The following is a 16,801-nucleotide window of genomic DNA, read 5'->3' on the forward strand; positions in this document are numbered from 1 at the left end:
GCGACTTCACTTTCATTTTTCATACTGTACATTATCTTTAAAAAAAGAACTGAGAGTCTTACCATAGCCGTTTTGCCTGAGGAGTACCTTTGCAGATGACTTTCTAATAAAATTGTTCTTCAAAGCACGATCTGTATCACACTCAGTAGAACGGTATGCGCAACAGCGGACAATACAAGATGTCTTCCGGGGACGTGGCTTAGGTTCTGGAAAAATCTAGGCAGTCTCGAAATGACGCAAGACACTAAATGAGATGAAGTCTTTTGAACCTTACCAGCTCCTGTACTCGTAATGCCTTAGGCGGCGCTTGCCCCACCCCTTTGCATTTTACGGTTTGCATTTTGGTGGTGGTGCTGCTGCTGCTAAGTCGCTCGGTTGTGTCCGACTCTGTGCGACCCTATAGACAGCAGCCCCCCAGGCTCCCCCATCTCTGGGATTTTCTGGGCAAGAGTACTGGAGTGGGGCGGCATTGCCTTCTCTGTTTGGTGCTGCTGCCTGCCAAGTCGCTTCAGTCGTGTCCGACTCTGTGCGACCCCATGGACTGCAGCCTACCAGGCTTCTCTGTCCATGGGATTCTCCAGGCAAGAACACTGGAGTGGGTTGCCATTTCCTTCTCCAATGCATGAAAGTGGAAAGTGAAAGTGAAGTCACTCAGTCGTGTCTGACTCTTAGCGACCCCATGGACTGCAGCCCACCAGGCTCTTCCATCCATGGGATTTTCCAGGCAACAGTACTGGAGTGGGGTGCCATTGCCTTCTCCTTGGTGCTGCTGGTTGTAGCTTTTTCACTGCCGGCCTACTGTCTTCTGCAGGGTTCAAAGATTTTTTTTTTTCCAGACAGACTAGAGCACGCATCCTTAAGAGATGTCTGACTACGTGAGCATCAAAGACAGCCAATCTGAGATACAGAGAAACTCCGAGGAGCATTCCAGATCGGAGGCAGGTGGCACCAATGCGGAAGTGACCAGAAATGGTGGGAGTGCCGGCGATGGTGGCAGCCCTGGCCAACCCGGCAGAGCAAATCAAGGTGCCGATACAGCAAGGATCAATAAAAACACTGATTTGGAAAGTATGGGAGATACTGGACATTTCTTAACAGGTGATAGAAACCAGTTCCAGTACCAGTTAGGAGAGCCGGGAGAGGGAGGAGAAGTGAATGAAGCATTGGCACAAGAAAAGTGGCCTCAGGTACAGTGCCGTGAGGCTAACCGAGCCCAAGCCCAGTATTTATATGCCAAGGATTGGACCCTGGAGGAACGGGTAGCTTCCGAGATATCCACCCTCCCCAACCCACGTTGGAAAGTCCTGAATGCTCTTCGAGAGCAGCAGCTGGGTTCAAGTGCCCACTTTGTGTATGAGGCCTGTGGGTCAAGAGTCTTTGTGCAGCATTTCCACCTGCAGTATTGGCTTGCAGGCCACAATGTTTGTGTTAACACTGTGCACTGTAACCAGCATGGCACCTGGCTGGCCACTAGCAGTGATGACCTGAAAGTGATATTGTGGGACTGGGTGCATCGGCAGACAGTACTGGAGTTTGAGAGTGGTCACAGAAATAATGTTTATCAGGCCAAGTTCCTTCCCCACTGTGGTGATAGCACCCTGGCCATGTGTGGCTGTGATGGGCAGATCTGCATAGCCGAGCTGTCTGCTCTCCCACACCGCGAGAAAACTACATGTGTGGCCCAGCACAGGGGAGCCTCCCACAAGTTGGGTCTGCATCCTGACTCCCCTTTTAAGTTCCTCACTTCAGGTGAAGATGCAATTGTCTTTGCCATTGATCTCAGACAAGGCCAGCCGGCTTCAAAAGTGGTGGTAACCAGAGAGAAGGAGAAGAGAGTGGGGCTGTATTCGATCTATGTGAATCCTGCCAATAATTACCATTTTGCAGTGGGGGGATGAGATCAGTTTGTAAGAATTTATGACCAGAGGAAGATTAATGAGAGTGATAATAATGGAGTACTCAAGAAATTCTGTCCTCATCACCTGCTCAACTGTGATGCTAAAGCTCACATCACCTGCCTTGTGTACAATCACAATGGCACAGAGCTCCTGGCCAGTTACAATGATGAGGATATTTACCTCTTCAATTCCTCTCATGGTGATGGAGCCCAATATGTGAAAAGACACAAGGGGCACAGAAATAATGCCACAGTCAAAGGTGTCAATTTCTACGGTCCCAGAAGTGAGTTCATCATGAGTGGCAGTGATTGCGGGCACATGTTCTGGGAGAAAGAGTGGCAGTGATTGCGGGCACATGTTCTGGGAGAAGTCATCCTGCCAGATTGTTCAGTACATGAAGGGGATAAAGGAGGGACTATTAACTGTATTGAAGCCCATCCTTACCTACCTGTGATAGCGACCAGCGGCCTAGACCGCGATGCTAAGATCTGGGTACCCACAGCTAAAGTTATCACTTGCCTTGCTGGCTTAAACAGTGTGGTTAAAAGGAACAAGCAGGGACGAGATAAAGACAGACAGCACCATACTAATCTGTTCGAAAGCCACATGCTTTGGTTCCTCATGCATCACCTGACACAGGACATTGCCCGCACTAGGGAGCTACTGGAATCGAGGTGGTGGAAACCAACTCAGATGAGTCTTCCAGTACCTCAGATGTGTTGCAGGAGGAAGAGAAATAAGACTGTGTGCAGTGCCTGCTATCCTGAAAGCCTTGCACTCCAGCTCCAGCTGGGCTTTACCTCAGAAGGCTGGACTTTAAGATTTAGTTTACTAGATTAGCTTGTTGTCTTTGATCTGCTTTCCACAGTAGAAATTGCCTCTTCCATCTCCCTCCTGTGCCTTCCCCCTTTCCTTCTTCACATTCTTCCTCCTTCACTTGGTTTCTTTACTCTTCCCTCTTTACCCCTTATATCTATAAGAATAAATAAGGAGTTTAGCTATGCCTCTTTTCCTTTGTTCTCTTATGATTGACTTCTAAATTTCATAATTCTGGTGAAAAAATTAATAGCCTTATTGAATCTACCTTCTCATTTCTGATACTCTGAAAATGGCCATTTTTTCACTTTTATTTTTTATTTTTTTTAATTTAATTTTATCTTTAAACTTTACAATATTGTATTAGTTTTGCCAAATATCAAAATGAATCCGCCACAGGTATACATGTGTTCCCCATCTTGAACCCTCCTCCCTCCTCCCTCCCCATACCATCCCTCTGGGTCGTCCCAGTGCACCAGCCCCAAGCATCCAGTATCGTGCATAGAACCTGGACTGGCAACTCATTTCATACATGATATTATACATGTTTCAATGCCATTCTCCCAAATCTTCCCACCCTCTCCCTCTCCAACAGAGTCCATAAGACTGTTCTATACATCAGTGTCTTTTTTGCTGTCTCGTACATAGGTTTATTGTTACCATCTTTCTAAATTCCATAAATATGCATTAGTATACTGTATTGGTGTTTTTCTTTCTGGCTAACTTCACTCTGTATAATAGGCTCCAGTTTCATCCACGTCATTAGAACTGATTCAAATTTATTCTTTTTAATGGCTGAGTAATACTCCATTGTGTATATGTACCACAGCTTTCTTATCCATTCATCTGCTGATGGACATCTAGGTTGCTTCCATGTCCTGGCTATTATAAACAGTGCTGTGATGAACATTGGGGTACACATGTCTCTTTCCCTTCTGGTTTCCTCATTTTTTCACTTTTAGAAGTTTAAAGATTAGTTTCTTCAGATGAGCTGAAAAATTCAGAAATATGTTTCTTCTTTAAAATAAAACAAAGCATGGTCTTGTTCCTTGAATATGGACACTTGATCATACACACATGCTTACACACACACATTCACAGACTCTCATTCTCTATCACAGAAAAGGAAAAGGGGAGAGGTGGGTAGATAAATTCCTAACAAGATAATTCATCATTCTAGAAAAAATAACTTGCTTTGTCCACATTTTCTGAATTCATATGTTAATAGTGATTAATTTGAGCACATAGAGGGTGGCAAGAATTAAACTTAATCACATAGCATTGTATACTCTGCACTTTCAATTCTCTTAAATTTTCATGGCTTGAGAATTCCCACAGGATTACCTTCTAGAAAGTCCTCTTGGGACTACCATCTCCTATGATACCAACCAGGAATATAAGAATTTCTAATATGTGAAAATATATAATAATAATTTAATGTTACACTAATGAGTTGTTTATACTTATCGATAACTTTGATAATATTGGAAGAAATATCCCATTAGACACACATGCATTGCTTCACACCTTCTTCAACTGTTTATAAAAGGTTAAGCTGCAATTAAAAATATCTTGTTTTAAACCTTATTTAATGTCAGTTTGGGGTACTGGATTTCCAGTTACTGTTCAATAGTAATGTTTTGTTTTACACCTGTTTTTTGTGTAAGGGAATGCAGAGGCTTGCCTTTCCCCCAACACCCCTGTGAAGTATAACACACCCTTCTTTGCAGATATTTGCTGGGGAGGAAGGGTATAAGACGACATTCTGTGGCCTGACCATGATTTTACTTTAATAATACTCCTTAAAGTGGATATGGTTCATGGCCCCTTGGGAGCAAGTTGAGAAATCTACATAATGAGATTAGACTTTTGAATGGAAAATAACTTGACCGAGTTCCTACTCACTGAGATTCAAAGTTAGGGACAACTGCCTGGGGATCTGTGAGCAAGTGGCAGTCCTTAACAAGGCCTGCTGTCAGGAAAGGACCTTAAAAGTCCCCAAAGAACCCAATGACTTTGAACCAAGCACTGTGGTTTAAAACAAGACACAAAACAGTTTTGAACTAGAATCCCAAGTTTGGGGTAGCCCTGCACAGTTGGATGGGATGTATACTAACAACAAAATCAACACAACATTGGAAAGAACATGTGGAACTTCTGGTGACACTCAAGTGGTGGTAAGAACAACAGCAAGAGCAGATTAATTACCCAATTCTTTTTTCACCTGCTGTTTAGAAGCAAGTTTACCTCTGTGCAGGATTTGTATTATGAGCTAAAACTTTGTTCAGAGTCCTCTGCATGGTTCTGAGATTGCTTGTGCTATAAGAGGCATTTGGAGAAAGATTTGGAAGCCAAAGGTAAAGTATTTGTTTTATTCTCCGAAAGTAGGCTCAAGGGCATGTGATCTGCTGGCTTACCTTAGTGTCAGGCAGCAAGCCTGGGCAACAGCTGCACCAGCGTCCCTTCCTATCTTTCAGCTTCACCAGCTCCATAAAAGAGAGTGCCCACTTCTGCAGAGCACTCACGTCATCAGAGTTGGAGGTCTAGGGGCAGTGAAAGATCAACACAAGTTCCAGTCTGTCCCTGTGGGGTCCAGCTATCCCTCATGGCTTCCAGTCCATCCTTGCTTTCCCTACTTCACATCCATCTCTCTTTCCTAGATGCTGCTGGCTTTGGGCTCCAGCAACTCAAGCAAAGACAAAAAAAAAAAAAAAAGTCTTATGAAGACTCTTTAAACAGCTCCTACAATTACACACTATCAGGTCCCTATATAAGTCACCTGTTAATATGCATATCACCCCAGCATTTCTGTTTTTTGGTTAGAACTCTGACTGATACAACCGCCTCCAACTACTTTGAACTGTGTTAATCCCCAGATGACATGGGTAATTTGCCATCTGGAGGAGTAAAAGGCCTCTAAAGAGAAAGGTTGGACTTGATTAAGATAGGGAGTCAAATAATTAATTTGAAAAATATATGATTATAGGTGAAAATCCAGCTGGTAGTGTAGTTCCACTGGGGCTTCCCAGGTGGCGCTAGTGGCAAAGGACCTGCCTGCCAATGGAGGCGACATAAGAGAGGCGTTCAATCCCTGAGTCAGGAAGATCCCCCAGAGAAGGACGTGGCAACCCACTCCAGTATTCTTGCCTGGAGAAGCCCATGGACAGAGGAGCCTGGCAGGGTGCAGTCCATGGGGTCGCAAAGAGTCAGACACGACTGAAGCAACTTAACACACACACACACACACGCACGTACGCACGCACGCACGCAGTGTAGTTCCCAGAAAATGGAATTGTTACAATTTTAATTTATGCAAATATTGGTCCTATTAGCATATAGAAGAGAGCAATACAATATTGCTCTAGTCTTCCATGAGATGGTGGGCAAAGTGAACAATTCTATCAAATAAGCAGGCAAAACTGAACCTTTAAATTTAATTTCTCAGCATCGATTATTTTCAGTCCAATATGGAATTTCTACAGGACAGTTCTGTGTAGGCCCTCATGGTCTTTATGCAATATTATAATTGTCTCCTAATTATGCACAGAATTTAACTGCATTAAATTGTGACAGATGCCAAACTATACTTTTAAAAAGACATCTGGTGGCCGTTCCTTAAAAGGATAGGTGTGGAAAAGAAGAGAGGGGGAAAAAAATATAATGGGAGCCTAATAGCTAAATGGCAGGCCAAAAAATTTTGGTGAGTTCTGTTCGTCCAAAACCGACCTTCAGCAGTGCTCATTCTACCATGTTGTGAACAAAAAAAGAATAATAAATTTACAATAGATTGGATTGTAGCCATCCTGTATCAGCTGCTATGAAGTTCACTATCTTAATTTACCTTGACTTCAGTCTCTTCAACAGTAAAATGAGAGGTTTAGACTTTTAGTTTGCAAAGCTTATTAAGCACTTTATATCTATTTCTTAACTGAACAACGAGGTTTCGGAGATGGATGTATCACAGACCAAGTTCACAACACACTAGTCTCAAGCTGTGTTCTCGGGAGAACTAGGGGTATTGGATGTTTTCATTGGAGGGGCCTAGGAAGCTTCCTACCCTGCTGCTTTACTCAAAGTATAATGTTAATTTTTCTTTCCTAGCTTCAGTAGCCTCTTTATCTCTAACCCCATTATTCAAGCAACCATCTATGGAAATAAAATACACATAAGCACTATCAAGTATATCAAAGTGTAATTTCTCAGTTGTTCTACATAAAAACCATATTAAAATGGAAGACAGGAAACAAGTTCAGAGAAGTTAACTTTCCAAAGTCATTGAGCTAAAAAGGTGCAGAGCAGGAGCTCACATAGAGTTTACAACTAAATTTTTGCAACAAATAGCGATATATAGCATCACTGTTTTGGTGCATGGTAATTTGGTTCAAGTGTGCCTTATATACGAACAAAGCTAGTGGAGGTGATGGAATTCCAGCTGAGCTATTTCAAATCCTGAAAGATGATGCTGTGAAAGTGCTGCACTCAATATGCCAGCAAATTTGGAAAACTCAGCAGTGGCCACAGGACTGGAAAAGGTCACTTTTTATTTCAATCCCAAAGAAAGGCAATGCCAAAGAATGTTCAAACTACTGCACAATTGTACTCAACTTACACACAAGCAAAGTGATGCTCAAAATTCTCCAAGCCAGACTTCAACAGTACATGAGCTGTGAACTTCAAGATATTCAAGCTGGATTTAGAAAAGCCAGAGGAACCAGAGATCAAATGGCCAGCATCCGTTGGATTATCGAGAAAGGAAGAAAGTTCCAGAAAAACATCTATTTCTGCTTTATTGACTATGCCAAGCCTTTGACTGTGTGGATCACAATAAACTGTGGAAAATTCTGAAAGAGATGGGAATACCAGTTCACCTTACCTGCCTCTTGAGAAATCTGTATGCAGGTCAAGAAGCAACAGTTAGAACTGGACATGGAACAACAGACTGGTTCCAAATAGGAAAAGGAGTACATCAAGGCTGTATATTGTCACAATGCTTATTTAACTTCTATGCAGAGTACATCATGCAAAATGCTGGGCTGGATGAAGCACAAACTGGAATCAAGACTGCTGGGAGATATATCAATAACCTCAGATATGCAGATGATACCACCCTTATGGCAAAAAGCAAAGAATAACTAAAGAGCCTCTTGATGAAAGTGAAAAGAGAGTGAAAAAGTTGGCTTAAAACTCAACATTCAGAAAACTAAGATCATGGCATCTGGTCCCATCACTTCATGGCAAATAGATGGGGAAACAATGGAAACAGTGACAGAATTTATTTTTTGGGGCTCCAAAACCACTGCAGATGGTGACTGCAGCCATGAAATTAAAAGATGGTTGCTCCTTGGAAGAAAAGCTATGACCAATCTATAAACAGCATATTAAAAAGCAGAGACGTAACTTTGCCAACAAAGGTCAGTCTAGTCAAAGCTATGGTCGTTCCAGTAGTCATGTATGGATGTGAGAGTTGGACCATAAAGAAAGTTGAGTGCCAAAGAACTGATGCTTTTGAACTGTGGTGTTGGAGAAGACTCTTGCGAGTCCCTCGGACTGCAAGGAGATCCAACCAGCCCATCCTAAAAGAAATCAGCCCTGAATATTCATTGGAAGGATGTTGAAGCTGAAACTGCAATACTTTGGCCACCAGTGAAGAACTGAGTGGAAAAGACCCTGATGCTGGGAAAGATTCAAGGCAGCAGGAGAAGTGAACAGAGGATGAAATGGTTGGATGACATCACCGACTCAAGGGACATGAGTTTGAGTAAACTCCGGGAGTTGGTGATGGACAGGGAAGCCTGGTGCGCTGCAGTCCAGGGGGTCATAAAGAGTCAGACACGACTGAGTGACTGAACTCAACTGAACTGAACTTGGTATAGCTGATGATGGAAATTGAGAACCCACATCTCAAGATTCTTTCATGATATTTAAGAGTCACCTTTCATCTAGTAAGGTGGCTGTAGTCCCACCTTGGACTTCTGTCAGCTATATGGCAGTTATGTTAGTAATTCAAGCCCCTAAAATTGAATTGTAAGTCTCTGAGAAGAACAGACAAAATAACAACAAATCAAAAAAAAAAAGTACAAAATATAAAAACAGGATATGCTGCAGTAGGGACAGTACTTCCACCCTCAGCTACCCATTGATCTGGGTGATATTAGCTGAAGAGGCTGTTGCTTATGGATCTCTGTCTAGAATCAAAGTACAGCTTTGATTTTGAATGACTGGTTCTTTTGATTACTCTTTACAAAGATATAATGACCCAGATATTTTAGGGACTATCTTTCTCAGCTGACACATATGACCAAAACTGTGAGGGACTGAGATCAATGATATACAACCCCATTAAGATCTTGGATCATATGGAATAGCCTCTCTTTTCTTTTCTACAGTGAGTTGCTCTCTAAATAAGAGATAAGGTTTGGTTCTCAGATGTTATCCCCTGAGACTGCATGCATGCTCAGTAGCTCAGTTGTGTCCAACTCTTTACGATCCCATGGACTGTAGCCCACCAGGCTATTCTGTCCTTGAAATTTTCCTGGCAAGAATACTGGAGACGGTTGCCAGTTCCTCCTCCAGGGGATCTTCCTGACCCAGGGATCAAATCCGCATCTCCCACATCTCCTGTATTGGCAGACAGATTCTTTACCACTGAGCCACCTGGGAGGCTCATCCTTTGAGATTAGTAAGTAGTAATTGATAGTCACACTCATGAATATTGTTTAAAAGCTTATAATTATGAATTCTTAGTGTATCTGCAAAATTTTAAAAATGTTTTTAGAAATATGGAAATAAAATTTAACTTAACATCATCAGATAGAGCCAAATATTTGAGAGAAAAGATTTTTTCCTGTGTGCTTTCTCATAGTGGTTTCCTCTCTCAAAACAAACAAACAAACAAAAAACCTGTAGAATTTTAGGGTGATAGATCTACTCTAAATGCTATTGGAGTGGTGGATGTATGATTCAATGCATTTGTCAAAACTCACAACATTGTACATCTAAAAGAATAAACTTTAATATATGCAAACTAAAAGAAATTCAACCAGGATGTCAGGAGATCTCAAGAAGGAATACACACTATGAGAAATGAAACTACTAAAAACGTGTGACATAACCTCACTGAAGCAAGTGAGAGGAAAAGAAGTTGGCTAAATAACTTTGTCAAACAGTGTTTTGAAGAGCAACTGTTTGGCTAAAGACAAAAGAAGTATATCTAAAAACTGTGGCTGGTAAATTTCTTTCTCACAAGGATTCAGGTTAACTAATAATTCTCAATCTGCTTTTTTATATATATGTCTCAGGATGCATAAATAAATAAATGGATGAAGGATGGTGAAAACCAGGTTTCTTATTGTTAGAGGAGGAAATTATAGCTATTCAAGGAGGAAAGATTAGACAAACTCTGTAGTACTGAATTAGAGTTGGAGATATCACTATGAACCCCTATTTGGTTAGCATAAATTATACAGAGGTGGATAAATGCAGACATAATTACAGACAAGTGTGTATACATGTGTCAGTATTGTTGTTGTTTAGTCTCTCAGTCATGTCCAACTCTTTGCAACCCTATGGACTGTGGCCTGCCAAGCTTCTCTGTCCATGGGATTCTCCAGGCAAAAACACTGAAGCGGGTTGCCATTTCCTACTCCAGGGGATCTTCCCAACCCTGGGATCGGATACATGCCTCCTGTATTGGCAGGCAGATTTTTCACCACTGAGCCACTTGGGAGACCCACATGGGTCAGCATACCGACATATGTTTCATAGCCCTCTCCACTGAGAGGCCCTGGCCGTGACAACAGTGACAACCCAGAAGTAATGAGCACCACCAGCACCCAGATTTCTAATACCGTTCTCCAATAAAAGGAACCAGGGAACCTTGGAGAAATGTCTGATAAAAACTGTATTCTAGTTGGCCCCTTCAAGGCAGGGTATATACAAGATAAACCTGTAGTATCTTGTAGTTTATTGCAGATAATAATACCGAGGTAATATAAGATGTTAACATCAGGGGAAACAGTGAGGGGTAGGTGGAAACTCTCTGTACTATCTTTGGAACTTTTCTATAAGTCCCAAATTATTTTTAAAAAAAAAACTAAGTTTTTTTTTAAATTAAAAATCCAGGATAAAATTTAACTTTAGTAGCCATAATAATTCTGGTAGCGTTAATTGTATCAGTAGAAATAATCCAGTTCCCTTGGTTTTTTAAGTCTCTACTTATTTTGTGATTCATGCTGAGTAACTTTCATTATTTGTGACCTTTACAAAATGTTCTTTCTTTCATCATTTCTTTGACTGTTTTGTTCAATGCTGTGCTTCTGGTAAGCTGCTTCTAATAAAAGTGCAATAAGAAGTGTAAATTGAAATAAAGATGAAATTTTAAAGGACAACATTTAGTAAATTTTTAAAAGAAATAAACTTCTTACTGGGAGACATTTTACCAAACTAAATTGTAAAGTGTTTAGTATTTAGGAACTGTACAAAGTATTCATGCATAGCTGCTTTCTTTAAGCCACTGATCTTTTAACAGGAAACTTATCCCTGCAGTAAGTAAAATTTTATGGACATCTTTAGAACAGAGGTAAAGTGTAAGTCATATTTGCACTGCTTGAGGAGTATATAGGAGGAAAACAAGTAAAATGGTGATTGTAGGCAAGTCTTTCGAGTTTTGCTATGAAGAGTTAAAAGAAATGGAGTGATAGCTGGAAGAAAGTGTACACTTAAGGAATCGTTATTATACTTTATTTTTAAAGTTAAGAATATTAGAAAAATTCATACTGACAGTAAACATCTACGTGTGAGAAAGAAACGATGTAGTGAATTGTGGTGGAAATCTCTAAGACTGAAGCCCTTAAGGAGACGTGAGCTCGAAACCAGTGGAGGATCCTCCCTTTCTGAGGATCAGACAAAGATGGTATGAATTCAGTCAAGCAAACTAACAGGTTTGGTGGTGTAAAAATGGGTGGGGTGAGGAGTTTGATGTGATGGTTTCAGCTTTCTGTCCTGTAAAATATGAAGTGAGGCCATCAATTAGACCCCTGGAGGAGGGAATTTTGCAGTTTTGAGAAGAGAGAAGACAATTGAGCTTAATTTTCTCTGAAAGTAGGAAAAAAACCATTCTAGGGAAATAGAAGTTTTGCAAGGAATTTAGAGTTTTTAGAATAAAACAGTAACTCAAGAGATTTGCCTTGGCTAATGCTAGAGTGATACGCTACTTGAAATTCAAATGAAGTATGTAAATGGATAAAAACCAATGTGCAGCAAAACCTCACTCCACTGGAGACAAAAGAGGTGCCTCTCTCTGATTTAGATAAGTCATGATCATGGCATCCATGATTTCTGCACAATTCCAAGTCAAACTCATTTAAGATCCAATCTGAAATCTGCACTTCATATCAAAATACTTATAAAACTTTGTTGATTATACTTAAACATATACATAGAGTGCTTACAATTTCAGTGCTATACAAATCTAGGCTCTTCCTAGAATGATCAAGGAAGGAGTTTCCTACAGAGTACCACAGTGGAAAGTCATGCTCTTATACTCTTTTATTACTTGAGAAACCTCTGTAATGAGTATTAGATGCCCTAACATGGGAAAAGAACCATTCCAACACAGTCTAGGATGGTGTATAAAGAAATAAATATTAGCAAAACAGTTGCCTCAATTTCTGAGTAAAGATGTGTTTTAAAGTACAGAGTGAGGTCTAATGGGATCATTAAAGGCTGAAATTGTCTCTATGAAATCAGATTTAAAAATTTTTAGATTCCACATATAAGTGGTAGCAACAGTATTTGTCCTTTTCTGTCATGCTTATTTCACTTAGCACAGTGCCCTGCAGGTTCATCCATGATGTCACAAATGGCAGAATTTCCATCTTTTTCATGGCTGAATAATATTCCATTGTCTATACTGGTGGTTGCCAGGGGCTAGGAGGGGGGAATTGGGGAGATGTAGGTCACATGGTACAAACTTTCAATTATAAGTTCAGAGGATCTAAAGTACAGTATGGTGACTATAGTTAATAATATGGTATTAACTACATTTAATGATATTGAGTACTTAAAAGTTGCTAAGATTATATTATAAGCATTCTCACCATACATACAAAAAAAGAGTTAACTACTTGAGATGATATATATATGAACTATCTTGATCCTGGTAATCATTCCAAAATATATGTGCATATCAAATTATCACTCTGTATATTCTGTGTCTCCCAGATATTCTAACAGGGGCTTTTGAAACTTTTGGAGAATCACTTTCACTAAGGTGCAGGTGAGAATTTTCTGATGGCTGCTCATCTCCTTCCCCAATGGAATGCATACCCCATAAGCTCACCAAAGGGCTGTTTCTATAACCCTGTGTATTCACAGAAGAAAGAGCACAGGTTGAGAGCAGGGTGAATCACACAGTCAACTGTTAGGAGGTGCTCAAGGAGTTCCCCAACTTCAGCAACCTCTCTTTCTCACCCCCAACCCCAGCACACAATTTGAGAGTAAAAAGTGAGGTTTTTTTGCCTGATGTATAGCCTGGCCTTGGGATAAATGTTCTGCTTTGCAGGAGCACTAAAGTAGATTAGGGTCAAGGACTCTCATCAAGTCACCAGCTGAATGGGAACAGAATTTTGCATGCCATGAAGGAAAGTGTTAAAGTTTTGAGTTTCTTTGGCAAACTCACTCTATCTGCTCTCTGTAGTGGGTAGGGGAGGAATATATGTAATGTATATATGTACATTTAAAATACATATAATTATATTTTCAATTATTCCTCAAAAAAATTCAAATGAATGAAGAAAAAAAGAAAGAAAGACTTCTTGTCCACCGTCCTGAAAAAAGACTAATATTGTCCACTGAAATCAGAAGCCATTTTAGGGCAATTGCTATACTAGAGCAAAGACAATAAAGTATCATTCTTTTAGTGCAGGAATTACATATGAGCTTTTTGTAAATAGTCATTTTGTTAAATGCTCATATTCCAATCACTTATTAATGAGATGCTCAGATTATCTGTGTGCTATCATATCACACTGGCTGCAGAATGGATCTTGTATTAACAGGCATGACATTAACCTCATTGTACATTTTCATCAGAGCTCTTGGGTGACCAGGTGTATTAGCCCCTCATAAGAGAGACAGACTGGCCTTACAAGCTTTGAAGCCAGGCACTGACTTCTCCTCTCTAGTTATGAAAATCCCAGATGGCATTTTCTTCCAATATAAAGATGTTCATTTATACTGAAAATCTGCTGTTTAGTACAGCTACCTTCAGTACTTATCTTAGCTAGAATTTCTGGATAACATGCTGCAGTTTCTACATTCATACTTGCTGCTTTATCTGAACTTTTATGTTATGGAGATGACTTTTTTCTTTACTTTTTAAAATTATATATATATATTATATATATATATATATATATATATATATATATACATACACACTTAACGTTTGAACTTTTTATTTTATATTGCAGTATAGCCAATTAACAATATTGTGATATTTCCAGGTGGACAGCAAAGGGGCTCAGCCATACATATACATGTATCTATTCTCCCCCTCACCCCATCCAGGCTGCCACATTGAGCAGAGTTCCCTGTGCTATACAGTAGGTCCTTGTTGGTTATTCATTTTAAATATAGCCGTGTGTACCTGTCCATTCCAAACTCCCTAACTGTCCCTCCCGCTCCCCATGCTTCCCCACTACTCTGGCAACCATAAGTTCATTTTCTAAGTCTGTGAGTGGAGACAACTTTTTTTAAGCCTCATGAACCAATCTCTGCTAGTTCTAAATTTTTCTTCTGAAACTTCCTCACCTCTCTCAGCCTTTATAGAGTTGAAGAGAGTTAGGGCTCTGCCCTGGATTTAGGCTTTGCCTTAAGGGAATGTTGTGGCTGGTTTTCTCTTCTATCCAGACCACTCAGACTTTCTCCATTAGCAGGATGTTTAGGGCAGTGCTTTTGATTTACTTCAGGAAACTTTCCTCAGCTAACTATTTGGTGCAAGAAGTCTAGCTTTCAGCCTATCTCAGCTTTTGACCTGCCTTTCTCACTAAACTCAATGATTTCTAGCTTTTCATTTAAAGTCAGAGATGTGCGACTCTTCATTTGAACATTTAGAGGTCATTGTAGGGTTATTAATTGGCCTAATTTCATTAATGTTGTGTCTTAGGGAATAAGGAGGCCTGAGGATAGAGACTTGAGACTGGTAGATAAAGAAGTCAGAACACTCACATTTATTAAGTTTGCCATCTTATACAGGTGCAATTTGTGGCACCCCCAATACAATAGTAACATCAAATATCAGTGATAACAGACCACCTTAACAATGAAATGAAAAGGTTTGAAAATTCTGAAAAATACCAAAACGTGACTCAGAGACATGAAATGAGCAAATGCTGTTGGAAAAATGGCACCTATAGAGGCTCAACACAAGGTTGCTACAAAACTTCAATTTGTAAAAATCACAATATCCCCAAAGACAACAAAATGAAGTATGCTTGTATATGTGATCTAGTTTGCCTTATATCTTTCAGTATTCCTTTACAGACTCTGTTCCATTGTGAGTACTCCACATGTTTTCCCGCAGAATTGTAGATTTTGGGGGGTAGTTTTTGTACATTGTTTTCTTATACATAGCATTTTACCAGTAACCTCTAGACTGATATTTTAACAGTTCTCTAGTTTGCCTTACCGTAATTGCAAATATTTTCCTCTATTAAATAGAATAATTAGCATGACAAGCTGAAGACTTCTTTTTCATGGAGTAATCATTCATATTTTTATTTCTTTGGGGAGTTTTAGAAATTTCAAAATTGGCACCACTATCACTTTAAATTGTGAAATTCTACATTTTTCTTGTCACTGCCCTCCTCCAAGTACTCTTCAAGAAACTGAAATTCCACCAACCTTTCATCAAAACAGACCAAGATATACAAACAATTCTCTCGATTTCTATATTTTTTAACTCATGAAAAACACATTCATAACGTTTTTCCTATTATGATTTTTCCACAAAGAAAATATTTATAAATCCAAGGTATGTGATGGTCATAACTCAAAAAAGATAGGCATAATCCTTTCCTACTACTATTGTTACGTGAAAAACTACTACTGAGAGAGCTGGGATAAGAATAAAGGTGAACGTGTGTGCTCTATATTGGTCATCTGGCTTCAAAGTGCCTGTAACAGATTAGACTTAGTACCTATGAAACAACTAAATGAGGACCTTCATTTGTTTGTATTTTCTCAGTTTGTAATCATCTTTTATATAATTGACATCACCATCCAAAAAAAAAAACAAACAGGCTTAAAAATATTTTTTAAAGATAGCCAAATGTAGATATTAAACCTGAAAAGGATTAAGTGAAAATTACCTTGTAAGTATAACATCAGAAGAGAAAAGCAAGTGAGAGTAGGTTTAAAAAAAAAGAGAGAGAGAGGGATGTATCGCTGCTTCATCAGTGTAAACAAGAAAAATCTCAGAAAGAGTGTTAAATGTGTTTGGGGCTCCCAAAAAAATCACCTAAAGTGGCTGAGGCTGGGCATCTCATGTTTGGAAAGTTCTGGGGGATTTTGATCCTCTAGATTAGATAGCTACAACGAAAGCGTGACATGCTGAACTTAACGGCGATTCACCCTGAGGCATCGTCTTTAAAGATCTCAAGATGTCTGAAAAGGGAGAAGATAATTTAGGACTGAAATTCTTAGGGAGTCACACTATTTAAATGTTAGGAAGCCTGCTGAGTCTTATAGCTGTTGGGTGAGGCTGCATCCTCTGTTTTTGAGGCTAAAAGGATTTTCCTGAAGAACTTCAGAAGATCATATGGAAGAAGGATGGTTGGTGTCTACAAATAATGGTCTTTTGGAATAACTGTCCAGACATACTTTCATTACACAGGAGAAAAAGGAAATCCCAGGTCATGCTGCACCTCCAAGTTTTCTTACTTGAATTTTTGGAGAAATACTGAAGATAATAAACTTAATCACTTCCAGAGGTATCATTCACAAAACGTCATTACTTTTAAAATCTATGAAAAAAATGTTTATAAGATTTATAAAAACTTATTTAAAGGAAATTTGCATTATCCCAG

General features: G+C 39.6%; 1 pseudogene; it reads left to right on the top strand.

The window, feature by feature from the left end:
* Nucleotides 1–863: 863 nt before the first annotated feature.
* LOC102410052 lies at nt 864–2,665 on the top strand (annotated as a pseudogene).
* Nucleotides 2,666–16,801: the final 14,136 nt, after the last annotated feature.

This window comes from Bubalus bubalis, chromosome X (assembly GCF_019923935.1).
Source record: "Bubalus bubalis isolate 160015118507 breed Murrah chromosome X, NDDB_SH_1, whole genome shotgun sequence".
NCBI lineage: Eukaryota > Metazoa > Chordata > Mammalia > Artiodactyla > Bovidae > Bubalus > Bubalus bubalis.